Source organism: Sciurus carolinensis, chromosome 18 (assembly GCF_902686445.1).
Source record: "Sciurus carolinensis chromosome 18, mSciCar1.2, whole genome shotgun sequence".
NCBI classification, from domain to species: Eukaryota; Metazoa; Chordata; class Mammalia; order Rodentia; family Sciuridae; genus Sciurus; species Sciurus carolinensis.
Window position 1 is genome coordinate 2,125,001 of NC_062230.1, and position 16,252 is coordinate 2,141,252.

The following is a 16,252-nucleotide window of genomic DNA, read 5'->3' on the forward strand; positions in this document are numbered from 1 at the left end:
ACAGGGAGTAAAGATGTAGGCACGGGGACAGCAGAGAGGGTGGTCAGGTGGTGCAGGGGTGGGAGTCTTGCACGTAGACAGCTGAGGCTGAAGGCTTGGTCGCTCGGGTTGATTCTGGCGCAGCAGGGACATTCACTCAATCCGAAGAGGTCCCAGACCCTGAAGAAGGGAAATCTGCCCAACAGGCACAGTTGCACCAGCTGGGAAAGAAGACCCACTTGGGATGAGTGAGGATCTCGCCTTGCACCAACCTGAAGCCAGCTCCCCCAGGCCAGACCTGCTGACTCGCCTCCGAGGTCAGCGTGCTCACACAGGTGGACTTGTGCCCTGGGCTGAGGCTTCCAAACACACTCTGACCCCAATGAGCGACGAGCACGGCTAACGTGGTTTTCTACTCCAAGGTGCCAGGAGTTTGAGAGAGCCACGCCCCCTCAGATTTGAGCCATTTCATGTTTGAACTATCTTCATTAACTCTGTCAAAGGGTTTCAACAAGTTTCTTCAGTTTTGTTTTGAGAGAGGATAAAAAGAAATGAAGAGAGACATGCTCCAAAATAACCAGGTTTAGCAAATGGCTACTGGTTTAAAAATAGTGCAGGGGCTTAAGTTTTTGCCTTTATCTCAGTGGTTGACCTTGCTAATACAGTATGTAGATCTCTTGCCAACTAATCGGTGGACTGTAAAGCACGGCTTCAAGCTGTGGTCAATGATCTGTAACAGGAATGAATGAGAGGGTTTTAGCAGCCAGGATCTGTAGCCTACTATCTGTATCTGACAGCTGTCACCCTCTCTGCAGAGGCCAAGGCCTAGACCTTCATTTAAAAGCAGCATGGCTGATCAGATTACTGGGACAGTGTGTCAAAACTGACTGTGCTGAACTAGGGAGACAGAAAGTAAATCTATAAATAGCAGTCTTGCTGCCTCCACAGCGCTGAAGGGGAACCGGTACAGAGCAGCAAATGCGATGTTTAGTCTCTGCAGCGGGGGGACACAACCACAGCCAGATCAGAAGTCCTGCTCTATGACAGAATGTAATGGAAAGATCAGCTTTATGGGCAAGAATTTAAAAGAGTTACATTCTTGGCATTGGTAATGGTTGCAGAGCAATAATTGGTTTGAACCAACTTTATGAGCTAACAAGGTTCCCCAGCACTTAATAATGTCCTCGGGGCACCAGGACTCAGCAAGTCACCTTTCCCATAATGTGCTGGCTGTCTGCTTCTGACGGTCCATGGGGACTGCCAGTGTTGAAACAGAGAGAGTGATAAAATAAGAGGCTCTCCATTTGATATCTATTATAGATGTCAACTGGGTCTCCGACCAGAACAGCTGCACCAAGTACTTGGGAGAGCGGGCGTCACGAGGGTGAGTTATCTAGACCACGCTGACAGTGCGGCTTAGATGCTGGACACGCAGGTTATAAATGAGCCAGCTGACATTTCACAGTATGTGCCACCTCTTCCAAGAACCGTTTGTCACTCCTCAAGGTTTCCGCCCATAAAACCAGAATGTCTAAAAGTTTGTCAACAGCCACAGAAAGTAGCCCTGAGGTCACATCGGAGGGCGGGAAGAACGTGCCTGCTTGGCCGCTTGCAAGCACACGGACGGAGCACTGGTGGCAACGGCAGGTCACAGGTCTCTCCAGGTGGCAGAGTTCTGCCAGCCTCAGTGTGGCTGCCAAGGACGTGGACCTGGAGTGGGCGAGCAGGAGCAGGGCGTGAGGAGGGGGCGCCAGAGACAGGGCGTGCGCTGCCCCTGCGGACCAGTCCTTGCCACGTGGAGGGGCAGGAGGGAGGCGGTGGTTTGTTTTCCAAGATTGCTGCGCCTGCCCTGGCTCTTTTGTGAAAAGGTCAACTTAAACACAATTTTAAAAACTAACAAAACATGAAGAAAAAAACACTATTAACACTAGCTACGATCCACAATCAAGCACTGTTCTCGGGCCCCAGTACATATGCCAGTCAGTCCTCACAGCCTGACGACACAGGTCCCCTATAATCCCAATTCCATGGACCGCAACCTGGGACACAGGTTAAGGAAACCGCTCGAGGCCACACAACAAAGAGGAAAAGTCGGTATTCCAACTCAGGTGAGCCAGTCCCAGAACTCCTCTGTGTACTCTGCCCCCCCAAAAAAAGCCCCCTCAAGAGAGTACTGCATTAGAAAAGGAAGCTGTGCACAGAGAAGATCACAGTGGCTCCCGCAGAACCACGCAGGAGGAGGGAGAAGATGCTCTGCTGCGCGCCTCTGTGCTGCGTGCGCTGCACACCCGTCCTAAGCGCCTCAGTCTCCAGCACCATGTTGGGCTGGGCAGATGGAAAGGAGTAAGAAAGAGCCTCCAGGAAACTCAGCCTTGGGACTCCCCTTGATGCCGTTCCCTTGTCTCCAACTTTGGAAAATACCTTTACCTAGGGAACAAAGCTGGGGGCCGGAGTAGGATGGGGCAGGCAGCAAGGAGGATCCTGTCCCAGGCCCACCAAACCATCACGAGGAAGCTGGTGGCCTTCTGGCCGACACTCAGGCCCCTCTGCAGCTGCTGCTGGCCCTGTGGGCATCTGGTGGCACCTTGCACGGCCCAGAGAGTAGAAGAAGCTCAATTAAGAAGTCCCATGTCATGATGGCTTTCTGTCACTCTCTCTTGGAATCTGTGATACTGGATCTGCGTGGGGTAACTGGAGATCGCTTAATGCAACCTCTTTTATTTAGTGGATCAAAAAGGCAGGCCCCAAAAGGTTAAGCGGCTTGCCCAAGGACAAAGCATCAGGGAGTGGCAGGTTCAGGGTAGGACCCCAGGCCTGGGACTCCCAGTGGAAATATTTTCTTACGAGTCCACATAGCCATGCACGGAATGGATGCTACACTAGGAAATCAGTCAATTCAATCAAGTCAAATGTGTTTTGAAAAAAGTCGAGAATGAAGAAATGGAGTTTGAAGAACATTCAACATTCATGAGGAGTGCCCATTTCAGGTCACTGGAGATATTTCTCTGGTGCAAAGGTTTTCTTAATAAAGGGTTTCATTGGCCAGCTGGAGCGAGGCATGCATACGCTGATATTTCGCTTCTGGCAATACCTTAAACCCCCAGTTAGGCGGGTGTAAGAACAGCAATGGCCTTGAGAGTGCACGATGGTTTATACATGGCGTACACATCTTGGAGGATTTGGAGAAATCTACAAGGGATCCAGTGCTTTTCCACCTATTGACATTTACAAAGCAGTTTAAATCATGCATGAGAGGCCTCAGGCACATGCAGTTCACAAAACATAACTCTGAGCTCCCAGGGAATTTAAGCTGACCAACACTCTTTATTAGAACCGACAGTGAAAGACAGCTATTGCGAAATTCGCGCCAGAAATGCAATACCAAGATGACAGCCTTAAAGCCAGTGGATATATTATGTAGATTACCTGACTCAAATCTTTCTTGTTAAATAAGTCTCACGCATTCTTTTTTCCTCCTCAAGAATATCCTTCTGGCTTCACTGGGGGAGAGTATTCCTCAAGTTCCTTGATCATTCATCTGTTTTTCAATATTTTGGACATGCTAACTTAACACGAATGATCAGACAGAGATATTTAAACAGTGGGAAAACTGCTAAACCTTTAAATGAACAACACGACTGAACCATGAATTAAGTATTCCAATATTATTTTTTGTATAATGTTCCAATATTTAGTAGTTTGAGAAAAGAAATATTTCCCAAAGTTGATCTATTCTAGATCTAAGATTCTATGTATATGATGTATATAAATACAATTGTAAATGGAAGATAATTTCACATGCATGCTTTCACGGCCGGGAATTTCAAGGAAATCAGGTTCGAATGGAAACCGCCCAGGACAAGGCAGTAAGCACACTTTTGTTCACAAGTCTTCACGGAAACCAAAATACGATGTGGATGCTTTGATGCTTCTGGACTAGGAGACAGAAGGAGAGGTCAAGACTCGGCCCAGAGAGGAAGCTGCTGTTGACTCGGCACTGCTGACAGCTGGCTGAGGGCGACTTTGGCAGAGCCTGAACTGGGGCAGAGTGCACCTCTTAGGTGGCCTCCTTAGGTGACCTTCAGTTTCCACGTGGAGCAGATACGCGCTCTCTGTTCTGGACTTCGCAACCTGCTGGACCTCACCTGTTAAACGTTAACTGCACTCAATGTCATCACCAGGGGCTGGGCTGGGACTCAGCGGCAGAGCGCTTCCCCAGCACGCAGGAGGCCCGGGGTTCAATCCTCAGCGCCACAGAAAAATAAATAAAGAAAATCAAGGTATTGTGATTTTCTACAACTAAAAGCTATTTTTAAAATAAATAAATAAATAAAACAAAGGCGTTGTGTCCATCTATAACTAAAAGGTTTTTTAAAAAATGTTGTCATTGCTAAGCAAACCCACTGTTCACGTGACTAGAACGCTGTCTGACGCTGGGAGCGGTGTGTCTCCAGCTGCCCTGCGCGTGCTTACCTGTGTATTCTAAGTAACCACAAAGCAGTTCCAGAGTCCCTGTGCACAAAGCTGTCACTGCCTCAGTAAATCATACCCTATTCTCATATAATTATTAATATTTTTCAAATACATAGATATTTCCATTATTATTAAGATACATTTTCCTTTAAAAACCAAAGCTGAATTCTTAGTAACCATCTATTTCTTTTATCAAGGACAATTTGCATAAAAGTAGAGAGAGCTCTAATGAACTACCATTCATCATCACTCAGCTCCAGCAATTATCAACTCATGACCAACCTTCTTCATCTATATACCCTGCCCATTCCGTTACTCCTACCTTCCGAGATTATTTTTTAAAATTCTCAACACTATCATTTTATCCATGTGTATTTCAATATATGCATTTTATATTCAAAAAATTACAAGACAATAAAGGTACAGTTATTATTATGCAGGACACTTTATTAACATTTGAAAATTATCCCAGCAGCTCAGAAGGCTGAGGCAGGAGGATCATGAGTTCAAAGCCAGACTCAGCAATTTAGCTAGGCACTAAGCAACTCAATGAGATCCTGTTTCTAAAGAAAATACAAAAAAGGGCTGGGGATATGACTCAGTGGTTAAGTGCCCCTGAGTTCAATCCCCAGTACTCCCCAAAATAAAGAAAGAAGGAAAGTATGGAAATTATCCTTAGACTATAAAATAAGAAAATAAAACTTAAAACTGAGGAACTACTTTGGAAGATATTTCCATGGATTTCAATGATTTATTCAAGAGCTGAAAGTTTCTAGTTTCTTTGCAACCATGAGGAGCTAACAAGATGTGTGTATTTGGTGTTTAATGAATGACTTCCAAATGAATTCCTGAATGAGTCCCACTATATATGCAAATATAAACACAGTGTATTATTGTAATCAAAGCCCAGTAGTGAATATATTAATAGAGTAAGACTGAACAGAAACCTCTGTAAGGGGGTTACTGCTGGTGTTAAGTAAGACATGCATCGCATATCCTGTGACCTAAGAGGCAACGTAATCATACATCCCATGGTTGGCCACAGCCTTGAGAGACAATGATAAAGAAGAAATAGGTACATTTCTACGTGCCCAGTACAAAAACACAATGGCGACCAAATAGCTGACCATCCAAGATGGTGTGTGACTCTTCAGACACTGGGCACCAAGAAGGTGGAGCAGCTGACACCCTATGGTCATCTCAGCAAATGCCCCCAGCTATCTCCTGTGCTTACCCTTACATCTCACAGTTATGTCTTTTAAAAATCACAGCACAGAATGAAGGACATGATTTTAATAGAACTGACAGCTGATGAAATAATGCAAGAAAACTAATCTAATAGTGACCTCAAGTGAAGCCACAGTGACATTAAGCTAATGGAAGTAAAATCACTCATTACACAGGATTTTACATTTTACTTTATAGCCAACCGAAACCTTCCGACAGATATTACATTTTGAAACCAACCACAAAATACTTCCAGAAAGGAGGTTTATTTCAGAAAATCTATATGCACCTTGGTTTTTTCGAGGTGAGCAAGCTTTCTGTATCACAGGGTGGTCGAACATGGGAGAAGTGTGGCAGCGAGATGAAGTAAGGGACGATGGCTGATCTGAGACAGTCTGTGATCACATCCTAAGGGCAGAACCCTTAGGATCTGCTGGGGGCACATACATATGCAGCCCACCTCCTCCTCAGGACTGTGGGACTGAAAGATGCCCACGCTTTCTCAATTTCCAGCTCCTTCCCCAGAGTTCTGGTTCTGCAGGTGGCAGAGAGTCAGCCCATTTGAAAACTGGTGGACCCAGTCCCACTCCCCAGCTCCTGGATGCTGAGTCTCCTCTTCATTCTCTACCCAGTACATCAAGAGCGTACAAGGCAATTTTAATAATACACAAATAGAATCATGTCCTAAAGTGAGAAGACCTCATTAAAACAGATGAACCAGTGGGATCTACTAACATCCTTTTCTTCTAAAAAATTTTCTCCTATCCAAAAACTGAGCTCCACAGAGAAATGGCACACACAATTGGGGACAGTAAATACAAGAGGAAATCCTGCGGGAGGTCATGGTACCATGAAATCTCATTGCTCTGGAAAGGGTCTCCTTCATTTTAACACTTAGTGGCGAGAGTTCAGTGTCTTAAAATTCCACTCCCCAGTAGCCTTAGTTACACCAGGAAATAAGTATCATGCAGTCCAACCTTCAATGATGAAAGGAGCCCCCGCCATGTCCTCCCGAGGCTGGTCACTCTGTAAGGTGGTCCCTTCCATTTGACCCAGCTGCTCTCTCCATGTGAGTGCAAGACAAGGAACAGCCTTCTGCCCACTTCAGTTCCAAGTCACTAGTCCGCGCCCTGAATCTGCAGCTCCTTAGAGATCCACATGGTAAGTCTCTCCTTCACTTGAAAGGATTTAAGTACTGCCTTTCAAAAAGTCATCATGTCCCTCAAACGTCTTCTCTGGGTCAACACTGATCATAATGGATCTACACATCACAGGACAGGGCTTTGGGAACATCCTTGTCACCGTGTGCACCTTGCCTGCCTGTTTGCTCACTCGCTTTCCAGGCCCACTCCTGCCACAGGCCTCCAGCTGCTGCACATGGCACATGGTTTCAGGAACACCTTATGCATCACCTGCTTCCTTTTGATCCATTTGTTCAGCAAACACTGAGGGAACCTTCGTCTTCCTTAAGTTGTAGGGCCTTCCTAGGTGCTCTGGACGCCAAGAAAGCAGAGGTTCCTGGAAGCAGTCCGGCAGGGCAAGCAGACATGTGCACATACCCAGAACTCTGCGTGCTCAGTGAACGCGAGAGCGGTGATGTGAGTGAGCAGGTCTGGTTTTTAGGTGGTGGGGGTACCAGGGATTGAACTCAGGGGCACTTGACCACTGAGCCACATCCCCAGCTCTATTTGGTATTTTATTCAGAGACAGGGTCTCAGTGAGTTGCTTAGCACCTCGCTTTTGCTGAGGCTGGCTTTGAACTCCTGATCCTCCTGCCTCAGCCTCCCGGGTCACTGGGATTACAGGTGTGCGCCACAGTACCTGGCTATTCTTTTTAAAATCTTATATCAAAAAAGTTTTTTTTTTTTTTTCAAATCCAAAAAACTTCTTGGAAGTTTATTAGCTAAGAGACAACTTTTCACAGAACAGTGTACCTGATATCAAAAGACTTAAAAACATTATATTAGGAATATGGATATATGTTCCCACAATAAAATGCAAATATGCAAAAATTACATTCCTACCTACTACTGGAAATAAAAACCTTAAATTCCACAGGCCAATGTTAGGGGGAAATACCCTTCACTATTTTTTTTTTTTTTATTTATTTATTTTTTTACGTTTACATAGGGTAATGATGTTTCTTTTTTTTTTCCCTTCCCCCCCACCCCTCCCACCCTTTTCCCTTTATACAGTCCTTCTTTCCTTCATTCTTACTGCTCTCCTTAGCCTAACTCTAAACCTAACCCTAAACCTAATGCTAACCCCTCCCACCCCCATTATATGTCCTCATCCGCTTATCAGCGAGATCATTCGTCCTTTAGTTTTTTGAGATTGGCTTATCTCACTTAGCATGATATTCTCCAATTTCGACCATTTGTCTACAAATGCCATAATTTTATCATTCTTCATTGCGGAGTAATATTCCATTGTATAAATATGCCACAGTTTCTTTATCCATTCATCAACTGAAGGGCATCTAGGTTGGTTCCACAATCTGGCTATGGTGAATTGAGCAGCAATGAACATTGATGTGGCTGTATCTCTGTAGTATGCTGATTTTAAGTCCTTAACAGGACTCCCATAGCACAAGAAATAAAAGCAAGAATCAACAACTGGGATAGATTCAAACTAAAAAGCTTTCTCTCAGCAAAGGAAACTATCAGAAATGTGAAGAGAGAGCCTACAGAGTGGGAGAATATTTTTGCCAACCATACCTCAGATAGAGCGCTAATTTCCAGAATCTATAAAGAACTCAAAAAACTCTACACGAAGAATACAAATAATCCAATCAACAAATGGGCTAAGGAAATGAACAGACACTTCACAGAAGAAGATGTACAAGTAATCAACAGATATATGAAAAAATGTTCAACATCCCTAGTAATAAGGGAAATGCAAATCAAAACTACCCTAAGATTTCATCTCACCCCAATTAGAATGGCGATTATCAAGAACACAAGCAACAATAGGTGTTGGCGAGGATGTGGTGAAAAAGGAACACTCATACATTGCTGGTGGGGTTGCAAATTAGTGCAGCCACTCTGGAAAGCAGTGTGGAGATTCCTCAGAAAGCTTGGAATGGAAACACCATTTGACCCAGCTATCCCACTCCTTGGCCTATACCCAAAAAAGTTTTGAGATAGAGTTTTACTGTGTTGCCCAGGGTGGTCTGGAACTCCTGGGCTCAAGTGATCCTCCCTCCTGAACCTCTCAAATAGCAGCAGCAAGTGTTCCAAGATCACTGTGGGATCTGCTGGCCTCTCAACTCAGATCCCAACGAAGTTACCCCTCCACTTGGAGTGACTGTATCTCTGGAGATGTGATGGACTGTGCCACGGCGGCAGACACCCTGAACTGTCTTCTCAGCAGTCACCCCTCTTCTCTGGCTGTAGAAAATCCCAAGTTTGTTCAGATATCAAACTGCCGAGGGCCCAGCCCAGGAGATACCAAGTGGTCTAAACTAACACCCTGCTAGTGACTGGCTTGTGGTGAGCACGTGGCCTCATTCTGGGTATTAAGATTTAAGGAAGGAAAACTTACGTAAGGGAATTCTGCTTTGGGATCTCTGGAAAGGATTTTCTTTCCTAATAAAAAGAAAGGTAAGCTAAAGAGAAGGTCTGTCCTCTCCCCTCTCCCTTTGGCACATGGTGTGGGGACCCAGGGCATGGCAGCCATCTTCTCTGCAAAGACTGAAGCCTCACAGACACCGTCCAACACTCGCCTCATGAGGCGTGGTCACTGAACACGCCTTCTGCCCTGGCTGCTTTGGGTGAGGCCCTCTGTCACTCTTAACCCCGAGTGTCCTAACGGGCACAGAGGCACACTCAGTCTTTGAGCCAGTCTTGGGGAGGGGTTGATTGACAAGGGACTTCTTACTGACGAAAAAAGAAAGAGGCCAACTGGGGAATGTGGAGAGGGAACCTACGATCTGAATGCTGAGACGCAGAACGGAACAGACTAAAGGAAGGGCACATTTAGTTGACAATGACAGAGCTGCCTGGCCTGATTTGGGACTTTCCTTCCCAATCAGGGCAATGACTAGGAGCTGCCTCACCCCTGGTTTGCTCAGACACAACTGTTTGAAGCTTTCTGGAGTCTGACTCGAAGCAAAGGGGCCGACATTATGACGGGTCCTGCAGAGGAGATGGCGAGAGGCGAGCCAGCTCTTTCAGTCTTCCGTCCGTCTGCTTTTACTTGATTCTGCTGCTTTCAAACACACATCCGAGTCCAATAAAAACACCGAGTACGTTTTCCTGATGTGGCATTTAGTCCTCGATCCTCGTGCAAAATTAGAAGTCAAACAAAAGTTCTGGGAAAAACAAAAGAACGCACTAGTGAAGCCAACTATGATGTGGTGAGCTTTGAAGGCGAGTGCTCTCGCAGCCCAAAATGTTCTGTCCTGGTCTCACAGTGGCAGGGAAATAAATTCTTCTGCCTTCTCAAACTGGCACCTAAGATGCATCTTCAAGGATCCAGAATTTGTCCGTTTGTAAAGTGCTAATAATTTTGGAAAATATGTTTGAGAATCAGGTGTTGTGGTGCACACCTGTAACCTCAGCAACTTAGGAGTCTGAAGCAGGAGGATTGCTAATTCGAGGCCAGCCTCAGTACCTTAGTGAGGCCCTGTCCCAAAATAAAAAATAAAAAGGGTTGGGGACGTGGCTCAGTGATAGAGGGCCCCTCGGTTTAGTCTCCAGGATTGTAAACAACAACAACAACAACAAACTTTTAATACAAAGTTTGCTAGAAAACTTTAGAAATAATCTCTAGGAATGTCTTTCTAAAATTTCAAAACCAAAATCTGCTCCCAGCCTGAACATATTTCTGTATTTACACAGTGATTCATTCGACTCACTGACAATGGACGCCAGCATGGGCACACGGAGAGGTGACCAAGCAGGCAGAGCCCTCCTCTTGGCCTCAGTGTGTCCCGGAGGAGAGGTCATGCCCGTTGTGGCTGTGTGCACCTGAACGCTGGCTAGGGCCGGGAGGGAAGGATGGAGGACCAGCAGACGGTCTGCTGTTTGAATAAGAAGAAGGACGAGCCCAGTGAGTCTGTGAGGGACACAGCGTCCCGGAGAGGGACAGACCTGAGTGCAGGGTAGCTCGGCTGGTTGGGAGGCAGTCTGAAGGCCAGTGTGCATGGAGCAGTGGGCAAGGACATGCAGGTGGAGCGGGTGGCGGGTGGACGCGGTGGCGGGTGGACCTTTGTTCTAGCGGGCAAGACACTGTGGAGAACGCTTTTTCCCTCTTTGCCTCCATGCTGTGGTGACCACGGTTTTGAAATGGAAATCACTATTGGTGGGGACAAGACTAGGGTGTGGCAGTGGGAACGGGGCAGAGGCAGATGGAGGCCAGACCACCAGAGGGCAGGGGTCAGGAGTGGACGGTCCTGGGGCTCCGACGGCAGCCTTGGTCCCTGGTGGGGTCCCAGTGGAAGGGAAGAGTGGGCCAGGCACTAAAACCTTCAGCCAGAGGGGCCGAGCAGGCCTAGGAGGGGGCAGATGCGGCCTCAACTGAAGACACGGCCTTCGAGCAGCGGTTTCGGGGAAGGGGCAGTAAGGCATCGTGTGAGGAAGGGGGAAAGGAAGAGAGAGGCAGAGCAGCCTCTACTCGGCTCCGCCCCGCGAGCACCCTTGTGTCTGGAAGCGCTCGATGCTCACAGCCTCAGCCGGCCCTAGCTAGGCTGAAGAACGCAGCATGGTTTTAGCTCGACAATCTAGAAAGGAAATAAAATGAGTCCGCATTTGACTTTTCCCAGTAAGTTCCCTTTCCCCTCACAGATTTGCTAATACTCAGGAAGGGTTCCTCTGTAGCAGGTTTGCCTGAAAGCTGAAGCGATGCCTTTACAGAGCCCAACACTTAAGTGCATCAGAAGAAAGCTCCCTGCTTCTGTTCTAAACATCTCCCAGCAGTGGCGGCCTTGTGCTAATTTCCACTCTTTTGCTCTTTCTCTCCCTCTGTCTCTGTCTCTCTCTTATCTTGTGGTACTGGGGACTGAACCCAGGGCCTTGTGCATGCTAGGCAAGTGCTACAACACTGAGCTACATCCCAGCCCTTTCTGTTCTGAGAGAGAGGGTTCTGTTAAATTGCCAGGTTGGCCTTGAACTTGCAATCCTCTTGCTTCGGCCTCCTCTGGAGACTGAATTACAGGTGTGGGTGGCACCCTGCTCCACCATCTCTTGATGACCAAAGGAAACATCATGGAGATCGGCCCTTGCATCTGTCCTGACAGTGACCCCAGCTGCTCCCTGCGGGTGTCAGCGGTGTATCCGCTCTGCCCTGCAGGGCCCCCACAGCAGACGGGACTCAGGGAAGGAGGGGCTGGCACAGAGATAGCAGTTGGGTTTGCTTGCTATGGTGGCTGCGTCCTACTGTTGGCAGTAGAAGGGCAATTTGCTTCTGAATCCTGGGTAGTGTTGGCTCCGGGCCTGGGGGTAGGGACACCTGGACTGGGAACCAAGAGCTGGGCTCTGGGAACAAGACAGCACCGCTCAGAACCAGGTCCCACTGGCCAGTCAGCCCTGGGGGGCTCCGGCTTCTGACAGTGAGGCGTCCCCAAGCTCACGGGAGCCAGAAAAGAGTAGCTGTGGACTTCCTGTCCGTCAGCAACCAGAAGGGTCCTGAGAGGAGGTGTGCCCGACACGGCCTGGAGGCTGCCCACAGCAGCCAGATTGAGGGCCCCGGGGGCTGCAGGGCTTTCCTCCGGGTGTTCTCAGCCACTCGCCTGGGCCTTGCCCACTCCGCTCCAGCCTCGAAGGGCTGCTGGAAGGAGGGCCTGGAGTCCCCCTGACAGTTGCCTCTCGCTGGTGGATGCGCACAAACACAAAAGGTGATATTGACAGTCAGCATCGGATCTGACTGCTCCCGACAGCTCCTGTGATACAGCAACCTCCGGGACCCGAGGACACATCTGTGAGGAGATGTACTAGCTGCCATCTGCACAAGCTGCATTATTTAACTGCGCTGGCACTGATTAACATTTGCTGTAACCTATGGTAATGGGCTCTGGGGCTTTGCATGTCTGCTACACAGTGGCAGCTGATGTCTCCTGCTCCATCCTTAAAACAGGATGCTTTAATTTTTAATGGAGCACATGTTCGATTGGCTATACAAACAGGCTAATCTGCAAAGCATGTGCTCAATAACAAGCCCGGCTGTGCCGCCAGCACATCGACAGGAGTTGGCCAAGCTGAGAAGGAGCGGGCGGGCCCTGCCCACCTCTGCCAGGCCAGGCTGTGGGCTGGGAATTGGGCAGCCGAGAGCCAAGGAGTGGCAATGACAGACGCAAATGAGGTCTTCCCTGGAGATTCCGAGGGTCTTCAGATTCTGGGTGCCTAAGAGCCCAGCCAGCAAGGAAAAGAGCACGCTGTGCATCCGGCAGGCTCAGGCCTCCCGTGCAGAGCCAGATGTGGCACTAAAGAGCAAGCTCCCCCTGCTGCATAGGCGGGACTGGAAGGGGGACTGAGCAGGGAGGGGAGCTCAGAGATGAGTCGGGCACAGTCCCTGACCTCCCAAAGGTCACTCCAGTAACCACAATGCCCAGGTGGGAAGCAGCACGGTGGATGTGGGTACAAGCTCCCTGGGAGCACAGGGAGGAGATGTCATGGGGTGGGCTCTGACGGCAAGGAGCTAGGCGGCTGAGGTTGAGTTTGCGATAATGATGGGGAGACGACCGGGGAGCTAGAAATCGGGCCCAGAGCCCAAGGGGTCAGCGGCGGCTAGAGCGAGAGCTGGGGCGTGCCGGAGGCAGGCAGGCCGATGCATGCCATTCTGACCATCAGGGTCGGAGGGCCTGGGGATGCCGAGGGGCAGCGCAAGGCTTAGATCTGACGTGCCCAGATAGGAGGGTGCAGAGGAACAGGAAGGCTCGTGCGGGCAGAGCGACAGGCCACAAGGCTTGGGGCGGCCAAGGAATCAAAGCCTGAAGGGCTCCGTAGTGACCAAGGCTGCCTGAAGGGCTCCGTAGTGCCAAGGCTGCCCCGCAATCATGATCTGACACCCCCTTGTCACAGCCTGCTCTCACACATACTGTTCCCCAAAACCCTGTGGACAGCAGAGGTCCCTGCTCAGGCTCTGGGAGGGTGACCAGGCTTCCCAGAGCCACATGGTCACAGCCCGGTGGGAGAGCTGGAACTGCAGCCCCACCCTGCCACCTCTCAGCCCCAGATGGGACGCTGTGCCAGGGCCCCAGGGAAATGGCTCCCACAGCACAATCCCGACATCATCTCCTCCCCTGGGGCACTTGTCAGCGTGCTCAGCACACACCAGGGTTTGAAAAGTCCCACAGTCAAGAATGATCTGCTGGGCTGGGGGTACAAGACCTCGGATTTGATCCCTAGCATGGCAAGGAAAAGAAAAATAGAAAAAAAAAAAACAAAGAAAGGCCCTCCAACGCAAACAGCACACTGCACTCCTCTTGCTCACTACTCCCCAAACTCACTGCTCCTTGAGCTTTAAGTTGCTTACACTTTTTAACATTCCTGGGAAGACGGAAGGAAACGCTGCTCTAATGGGAGCCAGGGTAAGCCTGCCAGGGTTCTTGGTCTGGCGATCAGGGAAGATGGAGGCTGCTTTCTCCCTGTGCACTTCCCCCACCCCCAGTCTGTCTCCACTGTTCTTTCCAGATACTTCGTTATCTGCCATAATGTCTCTATGTATTGGTTCATGTTTTTCTCCCTAACAGGTGAGGGACATAGTTTATCCGTCTCTGCATTCACAGATCTAGTTGGGTTACCTGGCACAGAATCCAGCAAATATTTGCTGAATTGAACTAAAAAACAGTCCAGTGGCAAAACAGAGCTAAGTCAATTAACATGGGCTCAAAATGTCAACCCAGGATTCCCTGGCATGCCACTCTCATCGTGGGGAGCCAACTGTCCGAAGTGACAACTGATCCCTACCCATCTGGGCCACCACTTGGGAAGCCAGCGTCAGGCCTTGGGTGGGTGGGCGGGCTGCCTCTATCTGCCACCCGCCCCTGGCTCCTGGACAGCTTCTCTGCAGTCCCCGACTCCCCTCTGGCCTGGCCTGGCAGGGCAGCGGATTCTGCTGCTAATCGCCTTATCCCTCTACCTCCAGGCTGTCTTTTCTGGTCCAAGGAAGCCACAGAGGTCAGAGAAATCTGAGAAGTCTGAATATCCAGGGTAAAGAACATTCCTTGCGGACATGTATGTGTTTTTCCCTGGATGATGTGTGTTTGGGGACTTGCTTGGGTTGAGGGTTGATTAATTCACCATCCAGAGATGGGGCAGTTGAATAGTCAAAAGGCCTTTTCAGAAGGTTTCCCAATGCAAGTTAAAAAAATCCTTTAAAAAGTCATGAGCTCACAAACATTTAGCTTTATCTGCCCCGCCCCAGCACATGTTCCCCTATTTAAAATTATTTTTTTGAAGTTAGCAAAGTTACCCAAACTTCTTTCCTTTCTCACTTGATCTAGTTCATTAGAATAAATAGGCATTTTTTTAAATGCCTACATGGGTGGAGCCCATGTTTGGTTAGCTGCCTTGTAGAGTATGCGTGTGTGTGTCATGACCACGAAACTACCACCAGGAGACCCCAGGAAGAAGGGGAGGTGGCTCTGGTTCAGCCCATGGGGCTTCCATCGCCTACCCTTAACTTTCCAAGTGCCCTTGAAATTGCAATGAGGTAAGAGATGTCTCATTCTCATCATATTCTAGGAAACTACGGCACACAAAACGCAAATACTGGGTTTGCTGGGCTGTATCTATGCCATCAAGCAGAAAGGAGACCCGGGGGGAGGCTGAGTGACCAGACAGGACATGCCCTAAATCTGCCCAGTGTCTAGCTCTTAAGATTTCTGCTGCTTACAGTCTCTGCTGACAAGTCCACTTCCCCACAAGTTCAGACATCAAGACAGAGGGGACATGCGCACTTCCACAGACGAGCAACGGCCCAGAGAGAGGTGGCCTGCTAGGCACCGCTTCAGCTGCACGCCGTGCACGGGCCAGACCTCCTTCCTGCTCACGTGCTAAGCCACGCCCACTGCCACCCTTGGCTTCACTGTTGGAAGGTCAACGGGACTGCAGGGGGTGTCTGTGCCACGAGACCCAGATGACTTTCCCTTGTGGGTACCATGGGTCGCTTTGCCAATGTGGCTGAAACTGCTTCATCTGCTTCCTATCACTCTAGGAAGCCCAGGGGCTTGTCACTGTTCAGAGATGGGCGGTTGGGCCATCAAGCACTTTAATTAGTCTGTCTGGAAAAATGAAACTGATCAAATTAAATATTAATCACATATAAACTGTGGAACTAAACCAGTAGGGGAATCATCAGGCAGAAAGGGCCATCTTTAAATGCAGATTTTTAACAAAATTTTTCAAAGGCCTCTCCTCCCTGTCCCCTGCCAAGTAAATTGATTTCAAAGCAAAAACAAAGCTATTTTCCAAGCACAACAACGATGTCTAACCAGAAGTTTCCTTTGCTGAAATATTGAATGGAAAATTCAGTTCCTTAAATCTTTCTAAATCTTTGCCTCTGATTGGGTTCATTAATAAACATGCTGATTTTGTTACAGGGAGAGACATATGGTATAATCCGCTAACAGGAA

At 48.6% G+C, this 16,252-nt stretch overlaps 1 protein-coding gene across 12 annotated transcripts in view; it reads right to left on the reverse strand.

The window, feature by feature from the left end:
• Positions 1 to 16,252, reverse strand: part of Auts2 (activator of transcription and developmental regulator AUTS2) — a 1,084,317-nt gene that overhangs the window by 181,794 nt on the left and 886,271 nt on the right. The window lies entirely within an intron of this gene.